At 47.3% G+C, this 25545-nt stretch overlaps 1 pseudogene across 1 annotated transcript in view; it reads right to left on the bottom strand.

The window, feature by feature from the left end:
* LOC148144411 (uncharacterized) overlaps positions 1–25545 on the bottom strand; it is a 269470-nt pseudogene that overhangs the window by 26918 nt on the left and 217007 nt on the right. Inside the window, exon 2 of the transcript XR_015751484.1 lies at positions 1586–2775. The product of XR_015751484.1 is annotated as an uncharacterized LOC148144411 (transcript). The remainder of the gene's footprint in view (positions 1–1585; positions 2776–25545) is intronic.

The following is a 25545-nucleotide window of genomic DNA, read 5'->3' as shown; positions in this document are numbered from 1 at the left end:
ACACACTCTCACGCACAAACTCACATGCACCCACACACAATTCTATGGGGTGAATTTGTATTGGCAGAATTATATTTGCAGATGTATTCAATTTTGCTAAAAAAGCACACAATTTCCAGGCAGTCAATCCATGTAATATTTTATGAATTTGGAAATAGAACCAGTCTGACTCACGATTGGAAAACTGTCAGACTCAATTCTCAGGAAGAAAGTGAGGACTGGAGATGCTGGAGATCAGAGCTGAAAAGGTGTTGCTGGAAAAGCGCAGCAGGTCAGGCAGCATCCAAAGAGCAGGAGAATCGACGTTTTGGGCATGAGCCCTTCTTCAGCCCTTTCCTGAAGAAGGGCTCATGCCCGAAATGTCAATTCTCCTGCTCCTTGGATGCTGCCTGACCTGCTGTGCTTTTCCAGCAACACATTTTCAGACTCAATTCTCACACCTTTAAATGCATTGTCTGAGCTGAGATGTCATCTTTTTTATAAAACCTTAAGTCACATTCTTGAGATGACTTAAAAGATGTACTGGCAGTTACACATTAATGAACCAATACCTGCACCCATTCGAAGAGATGAAAGACTTGACAGCAATCTAGGCTTGTTCAATATATTCCATCAGTTGCATGATACTGATCTTTTGATATACATTCTGTGTCTTACAATGCTGCTCCACAGCTACCCGATGAAGGAGCAGCACTCAGAAAGCTAGTGCTTCCAAATAAACCTGTTGGACAACAACCTGGTATTGGGTGATTTCTTTTTAACTTTATCAACCCAGACTAATACCGACACCTCCACATCATTTCTAGTGAACACAGCCCACACCTCCTGGTGCTGTCAGTAAACTTTACAATGCTGATGAAACAACACAGTACCTGAAAGATTTACAATTTCTCAAGATACTAGCTTCTCATTCACTGCTCCATCTGATACATGACATTGGAAACTCAGTGCAGGAGGCTGAAATGAAGGAGCAGCTTTAAACTAAAAATCTCTTGGAGCTCAAAGCTTTCAATAAGAGTCTGAGCCCGGCGGTAAGTTCAGGTAACCTTTATTGTGACTCAACTTAGTTACATCTTCAGATTCCCCCCTGCAAAAAGGCATAGACAAAGTAGCTGCTTTTTAAACAGCTCAAGATCAAAGCCCACACACACCCCACTGTCTTTACTATTGGGCAGCACCAGGTTGTAATTGGATCCTTGTTACAGCCGTAATCCGGAGGAAGTATTGCCTCACTCAGCAATTTCAACCCATACCCTGTATCCTGGTAAGTTTCTCCCTGCTCATTTGCCAGTGGGGAGAGGGCAGTGTAGAGTCAACCAGACTGCTGTGGGTCTGGAGTCATGTGTAGGCCAGACCGAGTGAAGGATGAAGATGGAACGACTGAATGAATACTCTCCCACAATGGCGGTTCCCTTTCCTAACAAGGGAGAGAGTGAATCAGCTGGGGGCTTTCTCCCCCGCACCACCCACTCCCTCTGCCATCTGTTGTGGTGGGATTCAAACCCGGGAGTCCCCGGAACCGGATTGATAGTCCAATCGATAATGGCACTTGACCGTCACTCCTTCAATCCCCCTGCGATGGCACATGAACTCGCTGGTGCTTCCGCAGGTGGGAGGAGCGGGCGAAGCCCTTCCCGCACTGAGAGCAGGTGAACGACCTCTCCCCGGTGTGGATCCGCTGGTGCCTCAGCAGGGTGAAAGATGTGCTGAAGGCCTTCCCACACTCGGGGCAGCTGAAGGGCCTCTCCCCCGTGTGGACCCGCTGGTGGGCCAACAGGGTGAAAGATGTGCTGAAGGCCTTCCCGCACTCGGGGCAGCTGAAGGGCCTCTCCCCCGTGTGGACCCGCTGGTGGGCCAACAGGGTGAAAGATGTGCTGAAGGCCATCCCGCACTCGGGGCAGCTGAAGGTCCTCTCCCCCGTGTGGACCCGCTCGTGGCTCCGCAGGTGGGAGGAGCAGATGAAGCCCTTCCCGCACTGAGAGCAGGTGAATGGCCTCTCCCTCGTGTGGATGCGCTGGTGGATCAGCAGGGTGGAGGAAGTGCTGAAGGCCTTCCCGCACTCAGGGCAGGTGAACGGCCTCTCCCCCATGTGGACCCGCCGGTGGGCCAACAGGGCAGAGAAAAACATGAAGGCCTTCCCACAATCTGGGCAGTTGAAGGGCCTTTCCCCCGTGTGGTCCAGCTGGTGGGCCAGCAGGTGGGAGTAATGTCTGAAGGCCTTCCCGCAGTCGGTGCAGGGGAATGGCCTCTCCCCGGTGTGACTGCGCCGATGAATCTCCAGGGCAGACGGGAAACGGAAGCCTTTCCCACAGTCACCACACTTCCACGGTTTCGCCACGGGGCGGGATTCCTCCGGTTTCTCCATGGATGAAGCTTCAGCCACACACAATCGAACTTCCAGCCCCTTCCTGTCGTGAATTCCTCTTTCCAGGTTGAATAGCTGCTACACGCTCCACGCACAGTGCGCTGCAACAGTGGGGTCTCTCGTCCAGTCCCAGTGATGCTGAAAACATACTCACTCAGTCAGGAACCAAAAAGCTTTGATCCCTCTCAGAGAAATCAGTCGAAAATCGTTGCGGTCCTGGTGGACTGAGTGACTGTCAGACATTGACGGCGAAGTGAGGATCGCAAATGCTGGAGAGTCAGTCGAAAAATGTGGCACTGGAAAAGCACAGGGATGTCAGACAGCATCCGAGGAGCAGGAGGGTCAATGTTTTGGGCATAAGCCCTTCATCTGTTGATTGAGAAACTTCCGCCATCAGATCTTCAAATACGCTGTAAAAAGAGATTACAAAAGCCATCACTGTCAGTGCAGGGTAGAAATTCTGAACAAGCAATTCTACTTTCTGTGGAATATTCTTTTCTTTTATTATTCCACAAAATGGAAAGCACCATCCCACTCTCTCTCCCCCTCTGTTCTCACTCCGCTCTAACTAATTCCCCTGCAGGTGCTGATTCAGGATCTTACAGGGGCAGAAAAAGCAAAAACATCAAGACTGACATCACTCTGAATTTTGATACCACCACCTGAAAGTTAATATCTTTCACAACATTGGGATCCTGCTGAGGGTGAGCAGGTCTGATTTTGGGAAGCAAATACAATGTGTGTCAATTCAGGATGAACCTGCCACGCAGCTTCTTGAGGAACAACCAGACACAAAATGGTTAACATCCCTGGGAAGGTGAAGCGAAATGAGACATCAACGTCTTAACACTGACACCAGAGAGAAATTGAATATACTGACATGGCAAACATTAGTGGAAAGCCAGAGTCATAGAGGTATACAGTACAGAAACAGACCCTTCGATCCAACTCGTCTGTACCGACCAGATATCGTAAATCAATCTGGAACCGTTTGCTCACACGTGGCCCATAGCTGGGGTCATCCCCACCCCCCTGTCCTGAGACCTTGATGCCTCCAAGCTGACCTTCAAAGGTTCGGTTTTTCCCTCCATTCTTTCCCGGTTGTCTTTTGTAAGTTTTGAAAACTTTCCCAATCCTCTGAGTATAGGATTTGGGCAGTTGTGTTGTCGCAGTACAGGACATTGGTTCGGCCACATTTGGAACATTGCGCACAATTCTGGTTTCCTTCCTATCAGTAAGATGTTGTGAAACTTGAAAGGGCTCAGAAACATTTACAAGGATATTGCCAGGGTTGGAGGATTTGAGCTAAAGGGAGGCTAGGGCTGTTTTCCCTGGAGCGTTGGAGGCTAAGGGGTGACCTTATAGAGGTTTATAAAATCATGAAGGGCATGGATAGGATAAATAGGCAAAATCTTTTCCCTGCAGTGGGGGGAAGGGGAGGTCCAGAACAAGAGGGCATAGGTTTAAGGTGAGGGGGGGAAAGAAACAAAAGAGATCTGAGGGGCAACCTTTTCACACAGAGGGTAGTAAATGTATAGAATGAGCTGCAGGAGGAAGTGGTGGAGGCTGGTACAATTGCAACATTTAAAAGGCACCTGGATGGGTATATATGAATGGGAAGAGTTTGGAGGGATATGGGCTAGGTGCTGGCAGATGGGACTAGATTGCGATGGGATATCTGGTCGGCATGGACAAGTTGGACCGAAGGGTCTGTTTCCATGCTGTATATCTCTATGACTAGTTGGACTTAAGGGTCTGTTTCTGTACTGTATGACAACTGGCAGCGACTGATGTAGAAGGACGCTGAGGCTCCTTTGTCCATCCACACATCGTTCCTGATGAAGGGCTCGTACCCAAAAAGCCAACTGTCCTGCTCCTCAGATGCTGCCTAACCTACTGCTCTTCCAGTACCACACTTTTTGACCCTGATCTCCAGCATCTGCAGTTCTCACTTTCTCCACATCCAATTACATCTCCATTTAAACAATGCACTTCCTTTCTACTTTTTGTTTCCCACAGCAAAGGCTATAACTTCATATTGTGGTACTGCATTTGCCATGTGTTTGCCAGTTGTGGTCTTCTCTATATCGGGGAGAGCGAGCGCAAACTTGGGGAATGGTTCACTGAGCATCATATCTGGGTCCACAGAGCCGACCAGAGTTCCCAGTCACCACCCATTTCAATTCCCCTTCCCACCCCCTTTCTGACATTACCATCTTTGGCCTCCTCTATTGCCACAACGAATCAAACCGCAAACTGAAGGGACAACATCTTAATAGAGAAGGAAGTAAGCAATAAATAATAGACCCCTACAGAGTGCTGAGGAAAAAAGGGACCTTACTGTCCAAGTTCAGAGATCCCCAAAGGTATCAGTACAAGTAAAACGGGGAATGAGGAAGGCAGATGGATGGGTATGTGAATAGGTGGGGTTTAAAGGGATATGGGCCAAGTGCTGATAAATAAGATAGATTAATTTCAGATATCTAGTCAGCATGGACGAGATGGACTGTTTCTGTGCTGTACAGCTCTATGGCCATCCACTTCATTTTGAAATGTTTGCACTACCACTTGGAACATCCTGTTAGGGTTCAGAGAGTGCCAGGTCCTGACATCTCCTTCCTCATGTCTCCTATGTATTTTAAGTCAAAAATACCATTTGTATGTTCCTGGGTTAGTACTTTAAATACACAGACACATACAATATAATCAGAGTTTCTACTCGGTAGAGACAGTGATGATTTATTTCAACTTGCTAACAGGTATCAGAAGTGGAGGATCTGCAGACAGAAATCTTGGAAGAAATTCCATAACAAGATCTGACAGGGTCACTCAATATCATTGGGGGGGTGAATCTGGAAAGAGAAATCCATTCGACCTGCTTCAAAGAGGAACTACCAGTGAACTGAGCTTTAACTGGTTACACAGAATAAGTGTATGTGTCCCAGTGAACTGACAATGGGAAGGAGCTTTAACCAGTTACACAGACAGAGGGGCTGGGGCATTTATTTTACCCCTGGAGCATCAGAGCCTGAGGGGTGACCGTAGAGAGGTTTATAAAATCATGAGGGGCATAGATAGGGCAAATAGCCTAGGTCTTTTCCGCCCAGGGTGGGGGAGTCGAAAACTAGAAGGCTGTTTTAAAAAATTCTCAAGGTCAGGTTCGTAGGAGAGTAGTTTGACACAGAACAAACGACCAAGAGGCGAGTCTGCTAGAATATGAGCATTTTATTCCCCGCAGCGTCGCCACAACCAACGGGTCTGGCTTATACTCACTCTACATGTTACCGGAACTGGGAGCCGTCAGTTCTCGTAGAGCGGTTGCCAACAACCCACGCTCGGCGGTTAAACGTAACCCCGGAGCAGACTCACCGAACTGGAGACTTTTCCAGCTGATATACTCTTTTCCAGATATAAACATTCATGTGAACAGCAGAGTAAGGCTAAAAAACACATTCCATTCTGGTTACATACAGATAAGAAGATTCACACGGGGAGGTGTGTAATAAGATTCACACGGGACTAAGCAACACCTCCATTCCGGTTAGATTCACACATGTATTGGGACATAATTTTTAACCGTTTCACCACATTCCACTGCTTGGCCCAAAACATGTGTTACATTATGATTCACACATGTATTGGGACATAATTTTACACCACAAAGGCATAGGTTTAAGGTGAGAAGGGAAAGATTTGAAAGGGACCTAAGGGACAACTTTTCATGCAGAGGGTTGTGCATGTATGGAATGAACTGCCAGAGGAAGTGGTGGAGGTGGGTACAATTGCAATGTTTAAGAGGCATTTGGTTGGGTATATGAATAGGAAGGGTTTGGAGGGATATGGCCTGGGTGCTGCCAGGGGGAATTAGATTGGATTGGAATATCTGGTCGGCATGGATGAGTTGGAGCGAAGGGTCTGTTTCTGTGCTGGTTATGCTAATCCCTGTGGCCTTATTCCAGATGCGATCCATATCTGCAGGCAAGACACGACTGACTCCAACTGAGAGTCGCTCTGGTCACCGCCTCCGTACCCCTTGGAACGATTCGGCTCCCTTCTCAGTCCACGTCCACCACATGACCGAAGCAATGATTGGTTATGTTCTTGCTCTAATTAATGTTATGCGTGCCTTTCACTCCCAGGAGCGTGCGGCCTACAGCGATGTTCCCTCCCTTTCAGCCTTGTCACGGGTAGAGCCTGGTTTGTTGGTGCTCATCAAGAACTGGACTGGCAAAGGTCTCCAACCTCGTTGGGATGGCCCCTTCCAGGTTTTACCTCCCACCCCTACGGCGGTCACAGTCGCTGGGCGCTCAGCTTGGGTCCAACTGCACCGTTGTAAATTGATTGACCGCACTAATCAAAAGTGCGGAAGAGGAGGAGAGAATCCTGGAATCCCAACAAAAGGAGTGGACCCTGTCCAGTTGGGTTTTTGAATTTTGCTGTTGTTCTCATGTTAATCTTATTACAGATACTTGAACTAAGAGGAGGGACATGTGGGGGATCGCTTATCTCCTCACCTTTCTGATCACATACAACATCCTGATGGGGAACGCCACTAAGTATGGATGCAACCAGGAATGATCAGAGATTATCCACCGCCCATGCTGAGGAGATGTCGTCCAGTGCACCGGACCAGACGCCTTTGACGTGTGGAATGTGATGAAGATTGATTATTGCAATGGACCCTTACATCAGAAAGACCAGATGGTCCATCTGGACAGTAGAAATCAGTGGGAGTTACCATGTCGTTACCATTTTTTTTTATTTTACCTGCAGACGCAAGCCTAGTGAGGATAAAAATGATCAACTCAGGAACACCATCCCTTTTTGCAGGTCGGGCCAACTTGAGAAAAGGGAAGCCTGATAAGGGAAACTCCTCAATCCACAAACAACTTATTTATACAGGCGCACAGAACGCTATTCACCCCAGAGGCAGTAGTATGTTACTCCTCTCTATCAGAAGGTGACTTACTTGACCCATCCCCAGTCCCCGATTCCATTCTATTCATCAGACTTCCTCCTGCTGACCCTGTGAAGAGAAATATCACTTTCCAATAGCTCCGGTCTGTGTATACAAACAGCTGGTGTCACACTGGCTGGGGTACAGCAGGCCTTATGCTGCACATGGACCTGGAACGGAACCCTTCCCTTGCACATTTATAGGCCTTTTCTCTTTTCAGAATCTGATACTGTCACCAAGACCATGTACAATAGAGCTAAGGGAGAGCTCAATGGGAACAGCATTCTGAGGACCATTGTCTCCCATACAGTGCGAGTGCTCGAGTCACTTGGCCCATTTTTTTTTTTTTTTTTTTACAGTGCTCAAGCAACCCCTCTTGCAAAACATCAACCCTTTCCTCCTGTCAACCTGACCAGACCCACTGCTGTAACATTTCAGTAACCTATTTTGACAAACTCTCCGTAATATACACCAAACCAGACTATTATTTCTTCAGCTAAGGTAAAGCTACCAATTTCCTTGTCCTGGATGGCAAAGATGTCCCTCAGAAGGTCACTGTCGGAGCCGTTGTTCCCACAACAGTACCTTGTCCTGGCCAGTGGACAAGTCGATGGAACCTCCATCTGAGGAGGATGCAGCGGTTGGTCTCAGCCAACCATGCTCCAACTGGAAGGATTCCAAAGAGTATGATCTCCAGGACAAACCAAGAGAGAGCTTTACAGGTCTGAGTTCTCAAAGGATTCCCTGGGCCACCTCAAATCTCCACTTTAACATGGGAGGTAGGACAAAATGGCTTCTGCTTGGCTAACTCGGTGGGACTGAGTCAGGCAGATACTCACGACTCAGAACAAACAAGATACCACAGACTGATGTAAATCCAGTGAAAAAAACTGCAAATGTGAACCTAATCATCAATCGCAGAAGTAACGGTTTAATCCTAACCGCCAGACATGACAAATACGATTCCAAGAACAGGTTGTCTACAAGAAATTATGATAGATTAGATTATATTCCCGACAGTTTGGAAACAGGCCCTTCGGCCCAACCAGTCCACACTGACCCTCCAAAGAGTAACCCAGCCAGAACCATTTTCCCTCTGACTATTGCACCTAACACCATGGGCAATTTAGCATGGCCAATCCACCTGACCTGCACATCTTTGGACTCTGGGAGGAAACCGGATCACCCGGAGGAAACCCACGCAGACAGGGGGAGAATGTGCAAACTCCATACAGACGGTCACCCAAGGCTGGAATCGAACCTGGGACCCTGGGACTGTGAGGCAGCAGTGCTAACCATTGAGCCACCGTGCCGCCCTAGGCTAAGTCAAAAATGCATGAGGACCTTGCGGGATCTGATTGGTTGTTACTATGTGACCATGCTCAATGTCTGACTCTAAACAATGTACATAAGTTCTATACAAACTCTGTAAAAGTTGGCGGATTCTTTTGGCACTCTAGGAGTACTCATCGGTGGCCCAGTGGTTCGCACTGCTGCCTCACAGCACCAGGTGTCCCAGGTTCGATTCCAGCCTCCGGGGGCTGGCTGTGTGGAGTTTGCACATTCTCCCCATGTCTGCATGGGTTTCCTCCAGGTGCTCTGGTTTCCTCCCACAATCCAAAGATGTACAGTTTGGTGAATTGGCCATGCTAAATTGCCCATAATGTTAGGTGCATTAATTATAGGGAGATGGGTCTGGGTGAGCTACTCTTCAGAGGATAGGTGTGGACTGGTTGGGCCGATGGGCCTGTTTCCACACTGTTGGAATCTAATCCTTCTGGGCTGATCAGAGTCTACTGACCCGGCTGTATCAAAGAATAAACTATTGCTTGTATGATTGACAAAAGAGTCATTTCCAGGTGTGTTTATTGACCAATCCCAGAAATCCGAAGATCCGGGCAGCAGTCCAGATCATCAGAACGACCAGATAGGAAACGGTTAATGTCTCCAGAATGTGGGGAGCAAAATAAGACACCAAGGTGTTAACACCAACACCAGGGAGAAACTGAACATACAGACGTGACAAACATTTGTGGCAAGCCAGAATCACAGATGTACAGCACAGAAACAGTCCCTTCAGTCCATGCTGACCAGATATCCTAAATCAATCTAGCCCCATTTGCCAGCACTTGGCCCATGTCCCTCTAAATGCTTCCCAACATATACCCATCCAGATACCTTTTAAAGGTTGTAATTGTACCAGCAGCCACCACTTCCTCTGGCAGCTCATTCTTTACACACACCACCCTCTGTATCTGGGAGTTGCCCCTGAGGTTTCTTTTAAATCTCAGCCTCACCCTAAACCTATGAGCAATCCCAGATCAAAGATCTTGTCTATTTACCCTCGCCATGCCTCACATTATTTTATACAAGGTTGTAGGGTCTCCCCTGTGGGATATAGGTAAAGCAGTGTTACTTCTGCAACCATAATTGCTTCTGCAAGGTAAATGAACTAACGCCAGGGTATAATTGTTTCAGCCAAGAGTGGAGTTAACAAGAATGAAAGCTATGTGAAGGAAATATATAATTGCTTTTGTATTAGCTAAAATGTGCATACATGAAATGTGCCTGTAAACAATGGTGGATGTTACAGACAAACAGATAAAGGAGCTGTGAGGGGAGGGGGTGTAGGTTAAGCTAGATATGCTCGTACAGTTATAACCATCTGTTTCCTGCTTCTGTAAAAACAAAAAAAACACAATCAAGGAGGTCAGAAGGCTCAGTGTCGGCGAAAAATGGGAGGAAATGTTGCTTTCGCAAACAAGGAAGCAGCTGGCAGTGAAAGAGGATATACGCTAACACTTTGTTCACGCACAAGGCCGGATAAGGCAAGAAATAGACAAGAGTAATGGGCGCCACCGGGAAAGAATGGAGGGACAAACCGATCTTTTGCGGGTCAGCTTGGAACATCAGGACAGGGGGGAATGGGAATGAGGGAAAGAAGCTGAATGTGCTGGAGCAAGGCGGAAGAACAGAGGATGCAAAACCGGCTTGAAGCTGCAATGAGGAATATTGCATGTGCTGTACTTGTACCTGTGGCTGTAAATGGTGGGAATCGGGTGCATTTTAAACATCAAAACAGAAAAGATATCCAGCCCTCCCCCTTCCCAATCTCTATCCTTCAGCCCCTCCTCGCCTGGCTAACTAAGACACATACCTGAGTTTGCAAAGTCTGCTCCCTCCCTGCATTCACTCCAGTTGCTACAAGTGACCAATTTCCCCTCCTCCCATCTCTGTCTCCAACCCAGGATGAAGAGTCGTCCTGAGGGCGGGAGATTCACTTTGAAACTGACAGGGTTACTTCCGCGTTGTGACGTCATAAAGGACCGAGGGGCGGAACGAAACCAACAAGTTTAATTGCGCGCGGGGGCGGGGGGGGCGGGAGAACACACTTTCCAAAAACCCCTCCCTTCAGAGAATCCCCACAGTGTGGAAGCAGGCCACTCGGCCTCACCGACCCTCCCAAGGGTCACCCACCCACACCCATTCCCCTGCCCCCATTGCTCTTCATTTATCCCTGAGTCATGCACCTTACCTGCATATTATGCCTAATTTAGCATGGGTAAAAACAATGACTGCAGATGCTGGAAAGCAGATTTTGGATTAGTGGTGCTGGAAGAACACAGCAGTTCAGGCAGCATCCGAGGAGCAGCAAAATCGACGTTTCGGGCAAAAGCCCAACATCAGGAATAAAGCATAGCCAATCCACCCTAACCTGCACATCCCTGGGCATTATGGGTAATTTAGCATGGCCAATCCACCCTCACCTGCACATCCCTGGGCACTATGGGTAATTTAGCATCGCCAGTCCACCCTAACCTGCACATCCTTGGGCACTATGGGTAATTTAGCATGGCCAATCCACCCTAACCTGCACATCCCTGGGGACTATGGGTAATTTAGCATGGCCAATCCACCCTCACCTGTACATCCCTAGGCACCATGGGTAATTTAGCATGGCCAATCCACCCTAACCTGCACATTCCTGGGCACGATGGGTATTTCAGCATGGCCAATCCACCCTAACCTGCACATCCCTGGGCACTATGGGTAATTCAACATGGCCAATCCACTTTTGATTCGACTGGTGCTGGAAAAGCACAGCAGTTCAGGCAGCATCCGAGGAGCAGGAAAATCGACGTTTCGGGCAAAAGCCCTTTATCAGGAATAGAGCCTGCAGGGTGGAGAGATAAATGAGAGGAGGGTGGGGGTGAGGAGAAAGTAGCATAGAGTACAATAGGTGAATGGGGGTGGGGATGGAGGGGATAGGTCAGAGAGGAGGGTGGGGGAAGGTAGCAAAGAGTACAATGGGTGAATGGGGGTGGGAATGAAGGTGATAGGTCACACAGGAGGGTGGAGTGGCCTGTTCGGATCCGAACTCTGCTTGCTTAAAGGTGGTCCGGAGTCCGTGTAGGATGAGTTGGTTACGGAGGCGGCACTGAGGAAGCAAATGTGGCTGTGGTAGCGAGTCTGTTTCAGGACATGATTGAAGAGCTTCAGGGCAGAGGAAATGACCTGGGAGTTGCAGTGGGAGAGGGATTCCTTGAGATTCTTGTAGAGAGAGGAGGAAAACTTCTTCAAGGCAGGCATCCTTGCAAGAGGATTCACTGTAGGGTTAAAATCAACTAGGTAAAAACAAGGACTGCAGATACTAGAAACCAGATTCTAGAATCACATAACTCCAGGTTGTAGTCCAACAAGCTTCTTTGGAAGCAGTAACTTTTGGAGTGCTGCCTCTTCATCAGGTGGTTGTGGAGGATAAGATCCTCAGACACAATTTAGAGCAAAACATTCCAGTGTCCTGCCACTGAAATGGTATATTGAACAAACCTGGATTGTTAAGTCTTCCACCGTTTCAAATCGGTTGCAGGTCTCATTGCAATGTAAATCCCAGAACTTCTTGTTGTCACCTTCTCGAGATAACAAGGTTTTATAGCAAAAGCTCACATCTCAGCTCAGACAATGCATTAAAGATGTGAGGTCAGAGTCTGTCTGTATCCTAATCTTGAGTCAGACTGGTCCTGTTTCCAAAGTCGAATTTACAAACTATTACATGTATTGACTGCCTGCAGTTCCTTAAAAAAATGCACATAGAATGTATCTGCAAATATACATCCACCCCCCCACACACACACACACATACGCACAAGTTTGTTGGGTGAATTCGTACTTGCAGAATTATGTCTTACTTTGCTCAAAAACTGCATGAATCCATGTAAGATTCTGTAAATCGGTTTAACCATTGTGGCACAGACAGTCTCACACAGGGGAACTCACACCTTCAGTACATTATCTGGGCTGACGCGACACCAATTGGTAAAGTTCACTTGAGGATTTAATTATTTTAAAAGGTTTTGTGATTTACATTTGAAAGAACTGAAACTATCATGGTCATTCGAAAAGATGAGAGACTTAACAAACAATCCGGGTCTTTTTCAATATATAGTTTCAGTTACATCACACTATAAACTGTTGCTATAAATTCTGTGTCTTACAATTTTATATTCCACAATCCCCTGATGAAGGAGCTGCACTCCGAAAGCTACTGCTTCCAATTAAACTTGTTGGACAGAATTTCTCAAGTAGGGCACCATTCGAGTCCTGGGAGACTGCTATTTCTTGTTTACTTCGTAATGAACAAACATTAAGCACGATCCCCTATTTATTTCTCATTTTGTCTCATTTTTCTTGTTTTATTCCCTGCGATGATGTGGGAGAATTGTTTGATTTGGGTCAGCCATTTTGTCACATATTCAAGCCTGGAAACCATTTTGAATCTCATCTTAGTGTCTGCTTGCTAAAGTTTGTGTTTCCCAGGCTCAGCGGAAATGGTTGGCCTTGCAGCTGTACTGCTTCCTGATAAACAAATTCTTTCCTGACATGGGGCTTTATGTCCATCCCCCACAGTTGGCGAGTCAGGCAGGAGATACCCGGGTCCTGCCAGGTCACCGGCTGATATCCTTTGAGAGATGAAATATAGAGGGTGGTTGCTGCTTTTGTTGGGTCCAAAATAAAGGGGAAAGCTGGCCAGGGACAAAAGTGCTGTTAGAAATGTTGATACAATTCTTCCTACTCAGCCACAAGATACTAGTGAGAGAACTCAACAAGGTCTGGACGTAATGTTGCTGAGAGCACTTGTGTTTACAAAGTTAGTAATAATGAATTTGCTTACCCCAGGATTACGAGAGGTGAAACCCTATTTGATAAGCCCTGGACCCACACTGAGGTCCGTGGCATGCTTCAGGATGCCACCAATCTGTTCGAGTGCCCAACATTAGTTTTAATTGGCGAGTAGAAATCTGAAGTATAATTGCTCGCTTCAGGACGTCCAGACTTGAATGAATTTGGCACACAGGACACATTGGACAACTATTAACTGAGACATGTAGAAAGTTGAAGAGTGTTACAGAGAGAGAGAGAGGCGCACAGGCAGAGGGGGGCATAAGCGGGCAGAGAGAGAGAGAGAGGTGCAGGCAGGCAGAGAGAGGTGCAGGCAGGCAGAGAGAGAGAGAGAGGTGCAGGCAGGCAGATAGAGAGAGGGCGGCGCAGGCAGGCAGAGAGAGAGAGAGAGAGAGAAAAAAGAGAGCCGCAGGCAGGCAGACATAGAGAGCTTTATTCCTGATGAAGGGCTTTTGCCCGAAACGTCGATTTTGCTGCTGCTCCTCGGATGCTGCCTGAACTGCTGTGCTCTTCCAGCATCATTGATCCAGAGAGAGTGTGTTTGTTAACCACCTCCTTGCCTGATCGGCCTTTTTCCCTGTCTACAACTTGCTTTTATAGAATCACCTCGCGTACATTTAGTAGATGAATCAAAACCATCCCAATGGCTGAAACAGCTGACACTCTAGTGTTGGTCAAGTGGGAAATATTTGCATCAGTTAACCAAAACTCTTCAGAGTTGACATTCATGGGTACGCCAAGCCTCAGCATTAGGACCGGGACATATTGGAGCTGAGATGGAAAGGCCCGTTCCTCGTCCTGCTGGGTTACCCGGTCAGCAGTCAGGGTCAAGGGGAGGCCGCATGGACACACACAACACAATGCAAACGAGCGCCACCTCCTGGAGGAACACCAGAAGACCCCGTCAGAGACACATCTTCAGCCTTCATCCGTGAATGGCTCAGCCTGATCATTCTGCCTTTCACTGCACTCTTTCTTATCTTTCTTTCACTAAATATGTTTGATTGGGCCGGATAACCTCTTGTAAACAGGAATTACAGTTTGATACTTTTTTATGCACAGAAGGTCAACCACTCTAGCTGCTAGGTATGTGCCCATATCCCCATCCGTCCCGAACTCGTACCAAGCGAGCCCTTATGGAGTTTGAGTAACTTGCAGCTTTCTTTCCCCCTGCCTTTGGAACTGCTCGATTGGAAATCAAAGTCACCCTGCAGACAATCCTGTGCTCGGCTCAGTTCACTGTTGTGGCCCTCCCCTCCAGCGATCTCCCAGATACCGAGATTTTCCATTCCTGATAAAACCCCTGATGATGATTCCCAATCCCTGGAGCCTTCTGCCCCTGTCCTTACTGAACCCGAGGACTATCAGTCCGATCTCCAAGCACCGACCCCTGGCTCTGGGTATAATCCCCCTTTTGCTGACACCCCCAATCTCCTCTTTTTAATAAAAAAGGAGGGATTGTGGGAGAATGTGATCAAAATTGACAAAACTGCATGGAAGCCATTTTGTCACAAAGCAATGTTTGCAGTAAAATGTAGCCTGTTAACATAATGCTGTCTGAGCCCTGGCTAAGGAATTCTGTTTTGATAGCCTGACCTTGCAGCTGCAGGCTGTCTCTGCTCCTCAGGCCATTAGACTGTGCTGCTTCAGAGAATGATGGATTGGTTCTCTCTGTCCCTTAGTGGTAATTCGAGCTGAGCTGAACCTGCAGTATAAGATAACATTCAGTTTTGTAGAAATTAAGAAACGTAGGTCTGGACAATGTATGTGAACCTTACGACTGCCCCTCAGTTGCATTATTATTGGAGAGTGGGGCTTGTGTTTTACCATAAAACTTGTAACATTCTATATTTTATTGGAATACGTCGGACTTTATTTTGAACTAAGAGGTATTCCCCAATGGCAACGAATAAAGCTAGTTAATTGCTCAAGGTCTCCTCTCCTGACTACCTTGCTTTAAACGATTTGGCACACGAGTTACTTTGTCCCAACAGTACTAATAGTTACATCGAATGTAGAGAGAATTCCTCAAGTCGGGCACTATCAGAATCCTGGGAGAGCCCTATTTCTGGTTTACTTCCTAATGAACAAACATTAAGCCTTTATTTATTTCTGATTTTGTTTCATTTTTCTTGTTTGATTCCCTGCTGTGACTACACTCTGCGTCTGGATGGTTGACAGGCTGAGATTGTGGGTTGGCTTTCGATTGACTGAATGTTTTATTGAAGAAGGGCTTATGCCCGAAACGTTGATTCTCCTGTTCCCTGGATGCTGCCTGACCTGCTGTGCTGTTCCAGCAACACATTTTCAGCTCTGAATGTTTTCTTGTTCTGGAAGCTGTAAAAGAGGCGTGAAAGCTTCAGCAGAAGTCCAGCAAAGCTGAGAACAGACCAACATCTTACTCAGTGGGAACAGGGAGATCAGAGGACAGAGAAATCAGGCCGTGAAACCCGAGCTGACACCAGACTACCGTGTGCTCAGTGCTTTGGTGAGCAGTGCCAACCCTCTGCCTTTACCTAGCTTCCCATCTGACTCCCCCCCTCAATATTCAGGATCCAATCCTTGCCATCCTGAAGCCATGTGTCTGTAAGGAGTCTCAGATCATAATTATTCATTTCAATGAGTGCAGTTAATTCATTCACTTTTGTTACAATGTGGCACATGTTCAGACTCACCATGTATCATTTCAGTTTTTGTGACATTAGTATCCAGTTTCGATTGCTGATACATTTCCTCTCCTTGTCCCTTTCTGTTGTTCTCTGACATTCATTTTCCACATCACTACATTACTCACCGGCCTTGATTTGGATTGGCCATGCTAAATTGCCCATAGTGCCCAGGGATATGCAGGTTAAGTGGGTTAACCATGGGAAATGCAGGGTTATATTTCATAGTAATAGAAGCAGGAGTAGGCCATTTGGCCCTTCCAGCCTACATTAAGATCAGGGCTGATGCATCCATTGTCTAAGCTCCTCTTCCCTGCATTGTCCCAACTACCTTTAATTCCCTGACTTAACAGAGACACTGAGCCTTGCAGCTGTATTGCTACCTGATAAACAAATTCTTTCCTTGCGTGGGAATATCCTTCTCTTTGCAAGGACCTATTGTACACTTATCAGCTACTAACCAACACTATCCAGACACTGTGTCGCTGGGCAAAGTGACTTAGGTTGCTCAAATTCCTGCAATTAACAGTTTGTTAATTGTTAAATGATTGTAACCTATATAATCATACAACTCTCTGTTACTCGTCAGAGTGACTTGTGAGCTCCCAAATAGACAGTCAATAACCCAAGGCTTGTGTGTCATGATTACTTATCTAATAATTATTGGTCTACTACGAGTAAGTCACCCACAGCATCATCCACTTCCATCCCCAACATGGATCAAGACGCCATCCTTTTTTGCCAGACAAGTAAATGTGTCAAGCTCAGGAAACAAAGCCTGTCAAACATTAATAGACACAGATCTAAACCAACCTTTTCCAGAGTCTGTCCCTTCAACTTGATTGACTTTCTTTTTCCCTCAGCTCCTACAAACCAACAGCTGAACCCAAGGATGAGAAAAGAAATGGGAAAGAGGGCGAGAAAAGAGAGTGCGGTACTCCCAGATATAAAACAGAGGAAGGAAGTTCCAGTCTGGGCTGAAGCTCAATCTTCATTCAGAGAGAGAGGAGCAACAACAACTTCAGAAGCTCATGGTCGAACTTCCGCATTCAAACAATGGCGGGGGGGACTCTGATTGGCAGGAGGACCAGGCCCCTTCTGGTCCTCCAGGATTTCCAAAAGATTGGTCTCCCCTTCATCTGAACGACGAGGGGCGGGGCCCCATTCCAAGCTCACACATGCGCACTATGAACACTGCTCACGGCCCATAGAGTGGTGTCTGGATCGCATAGGATTGTGGGTACTGCAACAGCCATTAAAGAGATGAAATCAAGAGTCCCATATGCCTTCTTAACTGTCCTTTTTTATGTGTTAATGACGAACACGGCAAGAGCTAATCTTTAATCGATTTTCGATTGATACACTGAGTGAAACACTACAGGTGTTTAACTCTCTATTTCCAGTTCAGTGTCAGTATAACACTCTTATCTGTCCTCAAATAAGGACCGAATCAAAGCCCGACGTCTGTTCCACCTAAAGGTTGTTTTTTTTAGTTTGCAGTTTCCAATCCTCCGTTTCAATCATTTATTAAAAGTTACTCGTGGTACATGAACATTGCTGGCTGGCCAGCATTTAGTTCCCCTTGAGAAGGTGATGGTGAACTGCCTTCTTCAACTGCTGTGGTCCACACGCTGTACGGTGACCTATAATGTCCTTTCGGAGGGTATTCCAGGATTTAGACCCAGCAACACTGAAGGAACAGCAATATATTTCCAAGTCAAGATGGTGAGTGGCTTGGAGGGGTACTTGCAAGAGTTGTGTTCCCAAGTATCTGTTGCCCTGGTCGTTCTAGAGGAAGTGGTTGTTGGTTTGGAAGGTATTTTCTAAGGATCTTTGGTGAATTTCTGTGTTGTGTCTTGTAGATCGTACACACTCCTGCTTCTGAACAGTGGGGCAGAGGGAGTGGATGTATGTGGAGATGGTGCCAATCAAGCAGGCGACTTTGTCCTGGATGGTATCAAGCTTTTTGAATGTTGTTGAAGCTGCACCCATCCAAGCTGGTGGGAGAGTATTCCATTACACTGCAGACTTGTGATTTGTAGAAGATGGGCAAGGTTTGGGGAGTCACAGTATGCCTGACCTGTTGCCTGCTCTTGTTGCCATTGTGTCTGTGATTAGTCTAGTTGAGTTTCTGGTCAATGGTAAACCCCAAGGATGTTGATAGTGGGGTGTTTAGTGACAGTAACACTGTTGAATATCACGGGGCAGTTGTCAGATTCTCTCTTTTGGGGATGAGTCATTGTTTGGCATTGGCATGGCATACATGTTACTTGCCACTCCTGAGCCCATTGGATATTGTTAAGATCTTGTTGCATTTCAAACTGAACTGCTTCAGTTTGTGAGGAGTTGTGAATCGTGCTGAACATTGTGCAATTATTGGCGAATATCTCCACCTCTGACCTTATGATGGAGGACGGTCATTGATGAAGATGGTTGAGCCGAAGAAGACACTACCCTATGAATTCCTGCAGAGACGTTCTGGAACTGAGATGACTGACCTCCAACAACCAAAGCCATCTCTCTATGTACCAGGTATCCCTGAACAATTCAGATACACAACAATATTTCAAAACTAATTGAAGGAATACAGATGCAACACCCCTCTTCTGGGAGTCTCCAGTGCAAGTTTTTCTGTTCGGGAAACAATCTGATAAGTGTTGACTGTCATCAACCTTTTTGATCTTGGCCACACACAGCGCCCCCTGTCCATTAGCCCCCGCCATAAACAGCACCCCCGTTCTTTCCTCCCACCACCCAGAGTTCCCCCTGTCCATTCCCACCACCAGCCACAGCGCCCCTTGTCCATTCTCTCTCCATCCCCAGGTTCTTGCCCATTCTCCCTCTATACTCCAAACACCCTGTCCATTCTCTCTCACGCAACCCTCTGTACCCCTATCGTTTCATTCCTCAGCCCCTGTCCAGTCCATCTCTCCACCTTCTACACCCATCTGTTCTCTCTCATCCCACCCTCTGACCCATGTCCATTCTTCCAGCCCCCACCATCCATTCTCTCTCTCTCGCTCCCCCCACCATCTGCCACCCTACCCATTCTCTCTCCCCTGAAATACACCAGGCTCGGAGTCAGAATTGGGGTTCAATGACAGAGTTTATTGCACAAGGAAAGACCGGGGCTCCGGGGAGAGAAAGACTTTTTTTAAATTTAAAAATATACTTTATTCATAGAAATAAATCTTTGGTACTTGTACAATTTGTCATGTCGTTCATAGATATATACATTGCATGTCTTCACATTACAAAGAACAGATTGAATTAATCGAATTTACAGTTATCCTATTTACAGTTCCCTTTATTAACCATCCAGTCTCTTAGTATTTAGCTGTGGCTTCAGCAGAACCCACCTATTGAGTGGGTGCCCTGTTAAGAACAGAATTTTTTTTATTTCAAAAATATACTTTGTTCATAAAATACTTTGGTGATCTGTACAACTGGACATGCCATATATATGTAAACATTCCATTTGTTTGCATTCCGAAAACAGAGTAATCATTCCTATTTACAGGTCTGTACGATTACATTTTTAGCTGAGGTATCAGCAGAGTCCAAATGACTGCGTGGGCCCCCTGTTCTTCTTTAGGCAGGCAGGTGTTACACTGTGGTCTTTCCCCACCGCGCCTTGGCAGCAGCGCCTTGGCAGCCAGTCTGCAACACTCAGTCGGGGTCAACTCCTTCAGCTGGAAGATCAGGTTTCGGACCGCCCAGAGAGCATCCTTCACCGAGTTGATGATCCTCCAGGCACAGTTGATGTTCGTCTCGGTGTGTGTCCCTGGGAACAGGCCGTAGAGCACGGAATCCCGCGTCACAGTGCTGCTTGGGACGAACCTCGACAAACACCACTGCATTCCTCTCCAGACTTCTTCTGCATAGGCACATTCCAGAAGGAGGTGTGTGACAGTCTCGTTCCCCCCACCCCCACCCCGCAGCCGCTTCGAGGGCAGCGTGTGGTGCAGCTGAGAGTCTGGGCGTGCATAAAGGATCTCTCAGGCAGAGCCCTTCTCACCACCAGCCAAGCCATGTCTTGGTGCTTGTTGGAAAGTTCTGGCGATGAGGCATTCTGCCAAATGGCTTTGACAGTCTGCTCAGGGAACCGCTCGATAGAATTCGCCCTCTCCTTTCCCAAAGGGTTTCAAGGACACTACGTGCTGACCACTTCCTGATGGACTTGTGGTCAAAGGTGTTTTTCTTCACAAACTTCTCCACGAAGGACAGGTGATACGGAACGGTCCAACTACTCGGAGCTTTGTGTGTGCCGCCCAGCACCGCTCAGTGCTGGGCGGCACGGTGGCACAGTGGTTAGCACTGCTGCCTCACAGCGTCAGAGACCCGGGTTCAATTCCCGCCTCAGACGACTGACTGTGTGGAGTTTGCACGTTCTCCCCGTGTCTGCGTGGGTTTCCTCCGGGTGCTCCGGTTTCCCCCCAAAGTCCAAAAGATGTGTAGGTTAGGTGAATTGGCCATGCTAAATTGCCCGTAGTGTTAGGTAAGGGGTAAATGTAAGGGTATGGGTGGGTTGCGCTTCGGCGGGGCGGTGTGGACTTGTTGGGCCGAAGGGCCTGTTTCCACACTGTAAGTAATCTAATCTAATCTAATCTAATCTAATCTAATCTATTGTCCATTTCAATGTCTGCGTGGAAATCCATTGTTGAAGTAATGGGCGCTAATTGCTCTTCCTGAGAAGGGGGATTCCTGCAGCCCTGGCTATTAGCATTTGATATTGAGTCTGTATCAAGCTGTTAGAACTCCTATAAGAGGTGTTGGCCGGACCCAGACACTTCGGCGGGCAGTGTTCATTACTCGTGTGTATTATCTCCCCCACCCGCCTTAAACTAATCACCTGGGTTGTGAGTCCATTGTGCTGGTATTCTGGTGGCCCCAGGCAGTGTTGTATCAGCTCTGTGTTTCTCTCCATATTGTGATCCGGCGGCCATCTTGTGTGTCAAGTTGGCCAACTGATGGCTCAGTGGCCACCTTGTGTATCTGTGTGCCTAGTGTCACCCTGCCCTGTGCCATCTCCCACTTCTCCGCCACGCCCACTCTTTCTCCCCCACCCAATTTCTCTATCAACCCCACTCATTCTCTCTCTCTGTACCCTCTAGTCTCTCTCTACCCCCACCCTCTGCCCCCCGTCCATTTTCTCTCTCTCTGTCCCCCATCCATTCAGTCGCTTTTCTCCCCAGCCCCCACCACACCCGTCCTTTCTCGAGCCTCGAACCATCTTTGACCACTGTATCAAACCTTTCAAAGGACAGAGCGAGGGAGATAATGGATAGTAATGACTCTGCCTGGGAGTCAGGAGGGGTGAGAAATGGCTGATCTTCAAAATTGAGAATACCTAAAATATATTCAGAAACATCATTAAAGTGAGAAAGCACGTTCAAGTTTTTTAAAAGAGCTGCTGAAATCTTTCTGAAACTTTCACTGAAATAAGCGCAGTCAGGCCACTGCTCAGGAGAGGAAAAAAGAATCTTTCCTGAAGAAGGGCTTATGCCCGAAAGGTCGATTCTCCTGTTCTCTGGATGCTGCCTGACCTGCTGCGCTTTTCCAGCAACACATTTTCAGCTCTGATCTCCAGCATCTGCAGACCTCACTTTCTCCACTGCTCAGGACAGGCTGGAAGGGGTGAATGGGCGAAGGTGAGCACTGCGGATGCTGGAGATTAGAGTCAAGATTAGAGTGGTGCTGGAAAAGCACAGCCGGTCAGGCAGCATTTGAGGTCTTTGCCTGAAACGTTGATGTTCCTGCTCCTTGGATGCTGCCTGACCTGCTGTGCATTTCCAGCACCACTCTGATCTTGACTGTAAGGGGTGAATGGCCTAGTCCTCGTCTTGTGAAGTTGGTTCCAACTATCTAGAAATAGCATCTGCTCCTTCACCGGGTAGCTGTGGAGCCGGATCAAAAGATACAGAATTGATAGCAAAAGCTCACAGTGTCATGCAACTGATAGGATATACTGAACAAACCTAGATTGCTGTTCAGTCTTCCATCTTTGAGAATGGATTGCAGGTTTTGGTTCATTAATCTGTAAATCCCAGAACATCTTTTAAGTTACGTTCTTGAGATGACTTAAGGTTTTATTTTAAAAAATGCTTACAGCTCAGACAATGCATTAAAGGTGTGAGGTTCGAGCCTGTCATACCCCAATCTTGGATCAGACTGGTTCTAGTTCCAAAGTAGGAATTTATAAAATATTACATGGATTGACTGCCTGCAGTTTCTGCACATTTTTGAGCAAAGTAGAATGTACCTGCAAATAATTCTGCCAATTCAAATTCACTTCTTGGAGTTATTTGTGTGTGTGCATGTTTGGTATAGAGTATAAGCCTGTGAGAGTGTTGGGGGGTGTATGTGTGTGTATATGTATGAGAGAAGAATGAATAAAAGCAAGGGGTTGCATTTTGCTGAAACAAGGAAGGGTGGACCTTGTTCCCTGGGTCATTAACCATTTTGCTCCCACCTTCCCTGGGTCATTAACCATTTTGTGTCTGGTCCTTCCTCAAGAAGGTTCACCCTGAATTGACACTTTTTTTAAAATTGCTTCCCAAAATCAGACCTGCTCATTCTCCGCAGGATCCCAGTGTTGTGTAAGATATTAACTTTCAGGTGGAGGTATCCAAAATTCAGAGAGATGTCAGTCTTGATGTTTTTGCTTTGCTGCCCCTGTAAGATCCTGAATCAGCACCTTCAGGGGAATTAGTTAGAGTGGAGTGAGAACAGAGGGGGAGAGAGAGTGGGATGGTGCTTTCAATTTTGTGGAACAACAAAAGAATATTCCACAGAAAGTGGAATTGCTTTTTCTGAATTTCTACCCTGCACTGATAATCCCTTTTGTAATCTCTTTTTGCAGAGTATTTGAAAATCTGAAGACTGAAGTTTCAAAATCAACGAATGAAGGGCTTATGCCCGAAACATTGACTCTCCTGCTCCTCAGATGCTGCCTGACCTGCTGTGCTTTTCGACTGACTGTCAAGCGTCTGCAGTCCTTATTTTGATGTCAATGTCTGACAGTCACTCAATCCATCGGTACAGCAACGATTTTTGACTGTGATTTCTGTGAGAGGGATCAACACTTTTTGGTTCCTGTTTGAGGATGTTTTCAGCATCAGTGGGACTGGACGAGAGACCCCACTGTTGCAGCGCACTGTGTGTGGAGCCTGAAACAGTTATACGGCCTGGGAAGAGGATTTCACGGCAGGGAGGGGCACTACACGTGTTTGTGTGCAGCTGAAGCTGTGGCCATGGAGAAACCTGAGGAATCCCACCCCGTGGAGAAACCGTGGAAGTGTGGCGACTGTGGGAAAGGCTTCCGTGTCCCGTCTGCCCTGGAGACTCATCGGCGCAGTCACACTGGGGAAAGGCCCTTCAGCTGCCCCGAGTGTGGGAAGGCCTTCAGTTATTCCTCCACCCTGCAGAGTCACCGGCGTGTCCACACGGGGGAGAGGCCCTTCAGCTGCCCCGAGTGCGGGAAGGCCTTTACCCACGTCTCCTCCCTGATGAGGCACCAGCGGATCCACACGGAGGAGAGGCCCTTTGCCTGCTCTCAGTGCCGGAAGGCCTTTAGCGATTCCTCCACCCTGCTGATCCACCAGCGGGTCCACACGGGGGAGAGGCCATTTACCTGCTCTCAGTGCGGGAAGGGCTTCACCCGCACCTCCCACCTGCGGAGCCACCAGCGAGTTCACGTGCCATCACAGGGGGATTGAAGGAGTGACAGCCGAGTGCTATTATCGATTGGACCATCAACCCAGTTCCGGAGACTCCCGGGTTTGAATCCCGCCACGACAGATGGCAGAATTGGTATTCGGTCAGAAATGTGGAGTTGGGAATCTAACGATGAGACCGTTGCAGGGAGGTGGTGGTGCAGGGGGGAAAGCCCCCATCTGATTCACTCTCTCCCTTGTTAGGCAAGGGAACCGCTATTGTGGGAAAGGATTCACTCAGTTGTTCCAGCTGCATCCTTTGCCCGGTCTGGCCTACACGTGACCCCAGACCCACAGCAGTCTGGTTGACTCTACACTGCCCCTTCCTGGCAAATGAGCGGGGAGAAACTTACTTGGAGACAAGATATGGGTTGAAATTGCTGAGTGAGGCAATACGTCCTCCAGGTTACGGCTTTACCAAGGATCCAATTACAAAGGGACAACTTGGTCCTGGCCAATAGTAAAGACAGTGGGGGGGGGGGGGGGGGGGGTCGGACAAGGGGAGGTGTGGTGTGTGCACTTTGACCTTGAGCTGTTCAAAAAGCAACTACTTTTTTCTCTGTCTTTTTGCTGGGGGGATCTGAAGCTGTAACAAAGTTGGGTTGCAATAAAGGTTACCTGAACTTACCACCGGGCTCAGACTCTCATTGAAAGCTTTGAGCTCCAAGAAGTTTTTGTTTTAAAGCTGCTCATTTCTTTCAGCCTCCTGCACTAAGTTTAGAACAAAGAACATAGAACAATCGAGCGCAGAACAGGCCCTTCGGCCCTCAATGTTGCGTCGACCTGTGAACTATTCTCGTCCCCCTACACTATCCCAAAATCATCCATGCACTTATCTAAGGATTGTTTAAATCTCCCTAATGTGGCTGAGTTGACTACCTTAGCAGGTAGGGCATTCCGCTCCCTTACCACTCTGTGTAAAGAACTTGTCTCTGACATCTGTCTTAAAGCTATCATCCCTCAATTTGTAGTTATGCCCCCTTGTACACGCTGACGTGATCATCCTAGGAAAACGTCTTTCTCTGTCTACCCGATCTAATCCTCTGATCATCTTGTATGTCTCTATCAAATCCCCCCCTTAGCCGCCTTCTTTCCAATAAGAAAAGGCCCAAGTCTCTCAGCCTTTCGTCATAAGACCTTCCCTCCAGACCAGGCAATATCCTGGTAAATCTCCTCTGCTTTTCCAATGCTTCCACAATAGATGTAAGGCTCACTGGTCTATAATTACCTGGGTCATCTCTGCTGCCCTACTTGAACAAGGGCACAATATTTGCAATCCTCCAGTCCTCTGGTACTAAACCTGTAGACAATGACGACTCAAAGATCAAGGCCAAAGGTTCTGCTATCTCCTCCCTAGCTTCCCAGAGAATCCTCAGATAAATCCCATCCAGCCCAGGGGACTTGTCTACTTTCACTCCTTCTCAAATTGATAACACCTGTGTGGAACTAACCTCGATCCTTTCGAGTCTAATATCTCGTACCTCATTCTTTTCCTGAGTTAACTCCGATAAGAAATGTTCATTTAGCACCTCTCCAAACTCTACAGGGTGCATGCTCAACTTCTCACTTCTGCCTCTGACTGGCCCTATTCCTACCCTAATCATCCTTTTATTCCTCACATATCTATAGAAAGCTTGAGCGTTCTCCTTTATTCTATTTGCT

Source organism: Chiloscyllium plagiosum, unplaced genomic scaffold (assembly GCF_037043375.1).
Source record: "Chiloscyllium plagiosum isolate Xiang-an unplaced genomic scaffold, Cpla_swu_hap1 HiC_scaffold_27, whole genome shotgun sequence".
NCBI classification, from domain to species: domain Eukaryota; kingdom Metazoa; phylum Chordata; class Chondrichthyes; order Orectolobiformes; family Hemiscylliidae; genus Chiloscyllium; species Chiloscyllium plagiosum.
The sequence above is the reverse complement of the archived record's forward strand: the minus strand, read 5'-3'. Positions and strand labels throughout refer to the sequence as shown.